Raw genomic sequence first — 9,167 nt, forward strand, 5'->3', positions numbered from 1 at the left:
TAATTTCATCCCTTGGCAAATCCTAAAGATTTCGAAGTGCTTATCCTACGTCTTTCTGTCTTTCTCTTAGAGCCTAGTTCATGTTGCAGAAACTTGGCTGAGTGGATAAGCTGGAGCGTTAATTGTTCATTGAGACACTTTTTCTTTCACCCCATCCTGTTCTTGAAAGCAGAAAATCCTCTCCCTTGACCACGGTCATTAACGACTTTTTACAGATCATACACAGGAGGTTGGCATTGCCAAGACAAACTCATGTCTTTACTTTGAGCATGGAATAAATGTATGTCTGATCTACGGAAAGTTCCTGCTATACCAAGGCTCGTACTATTCCGTTGTCAAAGGAGCAGGCATTGTTCATAAAAACTTCGCTTCATTACATTGTTTCAGAGAACAATTGTTCCTTTTTTAATTGGGATCAATTAATCATATTAGGACAATTGTCAAATAATGGCAGATTCACGCGATGGATTGAATCGCAATTTTCATCCGTGGACCGTTTGTCACGTTACCATCATGTCGGCTATTCCTCCGATTTGCACCTCGTCAGCAGACAGCAGGCATGGAAGGGCGAAGTGCCCTTCCATGCCCAGATTTTTAGCGGGTGAGTAAAGGCCCGTTCACACTCTTGCGACCGAGTTAGACCGAGAGAGACCAGACCGGTTTTTAAGCCTCTTGCGACTTTTTAGGTCCAACTCCGCTGCATCGCATCCGGTCCTAAGAAGTCGCAAAAGGCTTAAAAACCGGTCTGGTCTCTCTCGGTCGAAGTCAGTCGCAAGAGAGTGAGGGGGCCTTAACAGTAAAAGCGTTTACGGTAGACCACCAACAGCAGAGCAATATTTTTGGTTTTCGAATGAGCCAAACAAAGATAGTGCACTGTACTTTGTCCATTCGCTGTTTCATTTTGTCGAACCATTCTTATTTTCCACTCGTGAAAGAAGCTGCAAGAACTTTGCCCAGCCGACAAGCCGCAAGTTCTGGTACTCCTCCGGGTTGGTGTCAAGAAGCTTCAGTGAAAACTTGCCTGGCAAGCTGCGAGCTTCCCTGCATGTCCACCCAGTTTTCAACCCAGCCGAGACCTTTCTTACGGCTCTAGTGTGCTGAAGAGTGGTGCACAAGCAAGCAGTGCGTGAAGGTATTTCCAAATGCCCCTCCGCAACACCAGGACTTCATCACTTAGACGCTGAAGCCTCCTGGAGCAGGACGATACTTGTGTCATATGGTTAGTAAAGCTAGTAGCGCTTCACGCTAAGCCTGTCATGATGCTTTGTCTTGCTCGGTATATAACAGCAGCACACAATACTTTTTCATAATAGCACAGTGATCGTAGTCGCAAACATCACTTCTGACCTTGGAAAACTGTGCCACAGTGCGATGTTGGCATTTTGCGGAAATGCAGGGCCGGGAATAGGTTCAGTTTGTCCTCGCTGTCATCTGCTCGCCTCCTCCGTATGGATGTGCTTGGAGGACTGATGTTCCGTGGACGTCTTGTCACTTGATCAATTTATCTGCGGATAAGTTCATGTGAATCGGCAATAAGTGGACAGCGGAGTCTGCGGTGACTTAAAGGGGTTATAACACGAAAATTAAACGGATCTATTATTCTTGAAATGTATTGCTCATAGACTACGTAGTATATACACCAAGTTACGCAATTTTAGAGCTCTGGTAATTGCACTATTCAATTTACGAATTTGTATCATTTTCATCTGGCGACCAGGCAACACTGCCCAAGTTAGTCACATCATGGTGCCCATAAAGCATGTGACCATGAACGCTCTTTCATTCCAGGGGCCCCCATGATTGCCCAAGCTCTCCTCGCCGCGGTACGATCAAAACCGCTCGCGCAACTCGGTAACCCAAATGCTTTTCTCGCTCTCGCCGCCGGCCCGTTGACCTTCCACCCTGCATGCGCCTGCGATATATTCCCGGGCGACAGTGACCACAACGAGTTCGTCCGTAACTCGCCGTCACTGGAGTTTGTCGCCAGCGGGTCGCAGTCAAAATGAACAGCTTTCAACATCTCTTGATAGCAATCATACTCATCGCTGCTGCAATCAATGTCGAACACTCTGTCGAACACTCTGTCTGTCGAACACTCTGACAAGGCGAGCGATGTCGTAGACGTAATCATCACAAACCGCATGCTCGAAACGTGGAAGGTAAACGAGAAAACTGAAGCTCGAGACGCCAAAATAGCCAAATCTGTCAGTGCATGCAAGGAGACATCGCGCTGGAGGCTGGCTACAAAGCCAACCTCCAGTTCTGCTTGGATCCGCCCCTCCGAGGGATTCACATTTAAGTGGATTTATCCACGAAACTATTGCGCCATTCTCAAAACAAATCTAGCAGGGTTACAGGAACATACAATGGGTCCTAGCAGTATAGCTATCTTATATTGTATTTTTGGCGTGTCATTTCACGCCAAACATTTTTGTTTACGTTGCCTGCACGTCATAAAAGTGTGTCTCGTATCCAATTAGACATTGTCGAAGGAACGAGGAAACTGCATAATAATGTCGCACACTGTTTACCTTAACCGTTTCTTTTTTCTTCAGTTTTTGATCCTAAGTTGTTTTTTCTATATTTATTGCACGTACAGCCCAAGCTGCACATGTCTCCACAATCAGTCGCCATCCTTAAAAATGTGTACAATAAAAAAAATACATGCTGCCATCTCTGAGCAGCACTGCAAACTATGCTCGGAACAAGCCTGGGATGTCCAAAAAGAGCCAAGGGGCGAGGTATAGTGCGCGGATGAGTTACACCCATCCTAAACGGTTTAGGAACAACCCCAGGTGGACGAGCGAGGCTCGTCCAAAATGGGTTAAGGTGCACCAACACCTTCCACGTTGTTGAATCTTATGTAGTAGTATATGATCCTAAATTACCAGACTAGGTTACAGAAAGTAAAGAGTAAGAGGAGGACGGGACGTCATACCTTTTCATGTTCTCATTTTTTCGCCAGTCCTGTATTAAAAGGTTTTTATAGTAAAAGTGACGGTTGTATTTTATCTACCCTTTTGTTTCTCGCAATCTCCTGCCTACCAACTCAACCAGCAAAGTAATGCCCCCCCCCCCCCCCCCCCCAACACACATCCAACCCACAATAGATATTTTTGGATACAAGATGCCATGAATGTGCTGTGCATGTGAACCAAGCTGAAGGCAAATTTGCAGTCTGAGGGAATAAAGAGTTACAAAACTGACAAACATGGCAGCAGCATACTTTTCACTTTTGCACATGTACAAGAACCGCTAATTTCTATTAGAAAAGCGGAAAAGCCCAAGGCTATCAGGTTACTCACCGACAGCAACTACCAGGGAGAGAAAGGGGGGGGTCATGATTGTGAGGGCAGCTGATCTGTAATGCTTGTGCTTTCCTGAAAGTTGCAAGTAAGACTTTTAAAGAAAAATGACCCAAACTATTGCAACAAAATATTCGTTCATTTCATTTCTCATATCAAAAAGGTCGGCATGAGGAACTTTGCCCAACTGACACGACGCAGGACCTGGTACTCATCTGCGTCGAAAACCTTCTGTAAAGACGCGTCTACCACGCCGCAATCACTTTGAATCTCCAATCAATCTTTCACCCAGCAAGACCTTTCTTGTGGCTGTGGTGTACTGAAGGCAGAAGTGCAAAGTGAGTGGAGGCATCTCCAAATGCCACTTAGCGGGCCCAGGACTTCACCGCCTCCACGCCAAAGTCTCCTCGAGCAGGACCATGCTTGTGTCTCTGCCATGGTTTGGTTTAGTAAGGCTAGTGGCAATTCGCACTAAGCCTATCATGGTGTTATGCCTCACTCCGCACGTAACAGTGGCGCACAGTTCTTGTTCAAAGCAGCAAATGTCGATTTCGATCTTGGACAACAGTGCCACAGTGTGGTCACAAACATGTTCGGCTCGTCCTGGCTGTCATTTGTGTGTCTGCTCCTTCGTGTGGATGCGCTTGGGAGACGGACGAACCGCGGACATGATCAATCCGTCTGTGGATCAGTTCGTCGTGTGAATCAGCCATCAATGAAGAGTGCTGTTCATTTTGAACTTGATATAAATAGCCCTTTTGCAAAATCCCCCAAGCACGAAGATTTGTGCGAGACTATACCTCGCCTAGCAGCTCTGCCTTGAGATTGCATTGCCTTGTCGCTTGCCTCCTCTTAATCCTCTGTTTTTCGATTCCATTACCTGTCCTTATCTATTCCAATGTATATTTTATTGCTTCTAAGCATAGGCGTAGACTTCGGGGGGGCATCGAGGCTCGTGCCCCCCCTGGTGAGATCCGCGGGAGAGAGAGGGGGGCAGGGCAGGGCCTTACCCTCGGGCCCTGCCCAGCCCCCCTAAGATACAGCGGTGTGCTGTATCTTAGTTAAGTAAGCGGCAGTCGAAGGCATACGCTACAGTGCGAGTAAATGGAGCGAGCGTGGGTGGCCAAATCACAGCGCGCTCGGCTCTCGCATCACGATAGTTGATTTAGAGCTGTGCCTATCCCTATGACATGTGCGCGGCTGTTCATAAACGGCTCCTCTCGACTGTATGCGGGTCCAATTGAACCAACACAAACAGCTAACAGTGCGATAGGAATCTGTAGCAACGGTAGTACTCATACCGGGAAACGACGCGCGAAGCGGCGTGTTGTCCGTCGGCACTCCCATCGAAAAAGGCAAAATAAAGACACAAATACTATATATATACCAGAAATATTGTGCACAGAAGAGAATAGAAACCCTTAGAAGCGATAAAAAATACACTGGAATAGATAAAAATATGTAATGGAATCGAAAAACAGGATTAAGAGAAGGCAAGCGACAAGGCAATGCGATCTCAAGGCAGAGCGGCCTGGCGAGGACAATCTCTCCCACAATTCCTCGCGGGCGGGCCGGGGCGCTCGGGAAAATAGCGAATCGTCTATTAACTGAGCAGCACCTTTCTGTAGGATGGCTAACCCAACCTAAAACCCCTGGATATGTTTCTGTTAGTTTCTTAAGTGGTGTCAAAGTGCCAGTGCACGAGGCCCGTGCAGCACTTGGATGCAAATGGCAGTGTAGCCCTGAAATGAAAGGCATTTGGAAGTGAGTTGCATGTGTCTCTCGCATTCATACAATTCAAGCTGAACCGTATGTACGCGATTTAGCGAGCGACGGAGAGTTCTCATTGCTCGGTTTTTGGATCTCTAGAAAGCTTTGCTCATCGCCTCGGTCGCTTGCTCCCGTCACTTTCATGAGGCTTGCCTCGTCGTGCAGCTGATCGAGCGATAGCAAAAAGGGTCGCCATCACTTTTCTTGTTGCTCGCTAAATTGCTTACATGCGTTTTATACTTTATAGTTGTTGGCACTTGCCAAAATGTGAAGCATGCATTTTATTCAGGGCTTTGCCCTTGCTGACTCTCAGACTGCTGGGATAACTTTGGGTTCCAGTGAAATACGACCACGTGATTTCTCCCTTTGCTTATGAGCTGAGAAGGAAGTAGTTTAAAACACTTTTTTTTTCTGTTTCTTTTGAAACTAATCAATGCGCGTTTTTTTTTTTTCTCTCCTAACCTTTACAGTGAAGTACTGCCAGAGGGTTAGTAAATAAGTGCACCATACACAGAATTTTGTTTATAAGAAGTCAGTGCCCCAGTCGAGAGAGAACTCGTTTATAATCTTCGCAAGCAACATCATCAATACAGACCTAACTTCTAAAGGCGCACGTCACGCAATGTTTCGAGTAGTTTCCGAGGACGAAAATCGAACTTGAATCTAACCTCGCACAGTGGAAGCGAATACAAGCGCCATCACACTAACGGGTGCCTTTAGCAGTCATGGGTTCCGCAAAACACACCGCCTAGCTGTCTGGTACCAAGCCGCCACCCGATTTGCAGAAATCAAGCTCCCTGATACACTCACCAAGTGTCTCGCTTGGCCCCCCTTGCCTCCGGTGGGACCTTTGCCTTTGGTTGCGTTCCCGCAATCTGAGTGCCCGTGCAGTGACAGGTCGGTTCCGTGGCTTCCTTGGCAAAAGCTCGAGGGTCATCCAATGCGGAAAGCACCTGTGCGACAAGGAACCGCACACGTTCGCTTTCACGCCGACTGCACACAAAAGGATCACGTTATAAACGCTCCGAACAGAAAGGACTCAAAAAGTAAAACGATTGAGCGAGCACTCACCAATTAGATTCATATCCACAGCTGGTTTTATGGGCACGCCGGCACCTAGGACACTTCCTTTTTCCAAGAACGTTCTTCGATGTTTGTTCCTAAAGTCTGAAAGCACCCGAAAGTTGCGAAAGTTTTGAAACTCGCTTCGTTTTTGAAAGTTTTTGCGTTTTGTTACGATGGCGGTGGCGATGCGGCGATGCTCGTTGGTTCCGAGTTCCGACCAAGTTTATTTGACGCTACGTGAATTTGCTTGTTTTATTCGACTTAAATTAAAACTTGAAGATATAAAAAAATTGTTTTAAGATTTATAAAATTTGTAATAAAGCATGTCGAAGCGCAATGTGTACTAAACTGGAGCTTGGCTTCGTCAGCTTCGTTTCAATTTGACATTGCGGCGACCACTATTGTGCCGTGTACCGTGCTCGACCTATTTCCTGTGCATTGGTTGTGCTGTTATCCACCTCTTGCGATCCTCATCAGCCCCAAGCACGCTGTCTAAGTATTGTGTCCTCGCCGGAAAGAATATTCAGTCTTCTTGGAAGCGTTGCTCGAATGTCGTCGGCACCCACGAACCGACTCGGCAAGCCTCACGTCGTTGCTTGGTTCCTCCGCGTTCCCGGCGATGGACCCCCAGCCCTGGCCTCAGCCCTACAGGACGTAGCCGGTGAAAAACAATCTACGACAACGCGGTGTCTTTGGAATGCGATTGCTGCGATCAGTGGCTCTTAAAACCTCAGTAGCCCCCTTCAATAGTGAACTCTGCGATGTGAACGCCCTTACCTTCAGTGTCCGGAGACTGCTGCAAACCTCCGACGAGAGCGGACGTCTTCTCCGGGCTCCGCATATGGTATAAACATCGCCGCGCTCCGTCGGCCCGCCGCAGCACGTCCGCCGAGAGATCGGTTCGCTCGAGTCTCGTTCTGCGAGTGGCACGCCCGTTTCTGCTTCGAATATGGCTACAGCCGACATCGCCGCTACGCAGCTAACCAATATCTCTGCGTCCATCCTGAGACAGGCCATAAAAATCTCTCTAGAGCGATACGACCAAGGTGGGAAATGGATTACCCCTGGAAAGCCCCACAAATCTCGTCTTCCGGCCGACTTTGACCCCGAACTTCACGTAGTTATAGTGCATCTCCCAGTCCGTCCTGCTGGCGCAGCTGCGCTGCCTCTTGACAGTTTGCCGGCGTTCTTGCAAGCCGCACAGCTCCTTGCTCATACATGTACCGACGTGTCGCTCCACCTCCGGCAAAATAACCGTCCTCCGCACCCATCACGAAGCGATCGTCAACTGGCTACTTCGCATCACCAATATCACCTTACAAAACATTTTCCCTCCCGTCCACTCCTACCTACCCCCGACGAGATCATCAATGATCTGGAGTCTTATCAAGGTGACATCCTTCAAGCAAGGCGAGTAGGCACAACAGGTTCAGCCATCTTCACCTTCATCGGAACCCATGTCCCTTACACAGTGTACTACCGCCGCCTTGAATTTCGCTGCCGTCCCCACAAACCTCGAGCCCATCATTGCAACAGCTGTGCCGAGTATGGACACCGCGCTCTGGCCTGCCCGGGCAACCAGCGACGCTGCCCCCCGTGTTCCACCACCCTGGCCCGCCCAGACGAACCCCATCCCTGTACTCCCTGGTTTGCGTTGCCTCAAATCGCAGTTTGGTTCTCAAGCAGGACACTTGGTCCCGAATAAGCTGCTGCACTTTCACTCACTCCATGAGACGCATCCCTGAACAGTTCTAGCGGCATGTAAAGCGTGGATGCAGGATTCGGTTTATGGCAGTCACCTTGACAATTGCTACAGTGGAGCACACTGCTTACAGAAAGGATCGTGCTAAGAACTGTAACGGTGTGCTGGTCGTGGTACCTTTTCTACTACCCTTTTGACGACGCCACGACCTGGAGCTGGAACCTCTCACAAGCATGGCAAGGGGCTGCTATACTGCGCATGCTACCTGGCTTCCGTGAAAGCTGAGTCGTATGACTTGCCCAGCGACCCACTGGTGCTCATTAACACGATTTAATTAAATGTGTGCATACTAGACGTCTTCAAGTTGAGTCGCTCGGAGTGCAGTGTATACCATGGAACCATTTCCAGTGGCCCGAAATACTCGACAGTTCGACGGTACAGTGTGCTCAGTCCACTTGTTCTCAACATGTTTATTAATCGTGATCCCTGCAATCAACTCCACTGCTGTTACGGACGACCTGATACTGGTGCCGCTTATCAGGTGGCCCAAGAAACCACCAGGGTTTGCAGAACAACATCGACAAGGTCTACTATAAACAGCCAGCTATGCTTCTTCGCACAGCCTGACGACAGTTTTGTTCAAAACGTGCGGAACACTGGGTTTTGTACTTAGCGTGTCCAGTAGACCAGGCCATAACAGATTTACGTGCCTTTCACCAGTGGCGTACCAACTTGGTTTTGAGTGGGGGGGGGGGGGGGGCAAACTAAACCCCCTTCCCCTCCCCTCCTCCCTCCTCGGGACCGAGGAGCGGTGCCCTTGGTATCCCTTGGGCGCTGCCAGCCAGTGTTTGCCCTGCCCAGTGGTGGCTGTTTTAGGGGGGGGGGGGGGGGGGGCAAAACACATGATTTGCCCCCCCCCCCCACTCTAAGAACTGGGGGACAAGCGCCCCAATTGACCGCCCGGTTTGTACGCCTATGCCTTTCACAGCCCTGGTCCTGCCACACCTAAAGTATTGCAGCTCCATATGAGACTCCTGTGAGGTTGATCTTGTAAGATCAGTTGAAAGTGTTCATCGAAGGGCAACTATACACTATTCTTCAGCAGCCAAGCTCACTCCGGATCACTCACTGCTTTTACATTGGCTAGAATTCTGGCCCTTCAATGGACGACCAGAGTTGATCTCAAGTGTGGCCCTCCAGCGGGTTGTCTTATTATGCCTTCTAAACAGCGTTGTGGAACGGCAAGTTTATGAGACAGCACTGAAGGGAGTTGTTTGCAAGAATTGGGCTGGTGCCTTTCAACCGTTTCGTACTGTAGAGCAACA

The sequence above is a fragment of the Ixodes scapularis genome, unplaced genomic scaffold (assembly GCF_016920785.2).
Source record: "Ixodes scapularis isolate PalLabHiFi unplaced genomic scaffold, ASM1692078v2 PGA_scaffold7__128_contigs__length_106722199, whole genome shotgun sequence".
NCBI lineage: Eukaryota > Metazoa > Arthropoda > Arachnida > Ixodida > Ixodidae > Ixodes > Ixodes scapularis.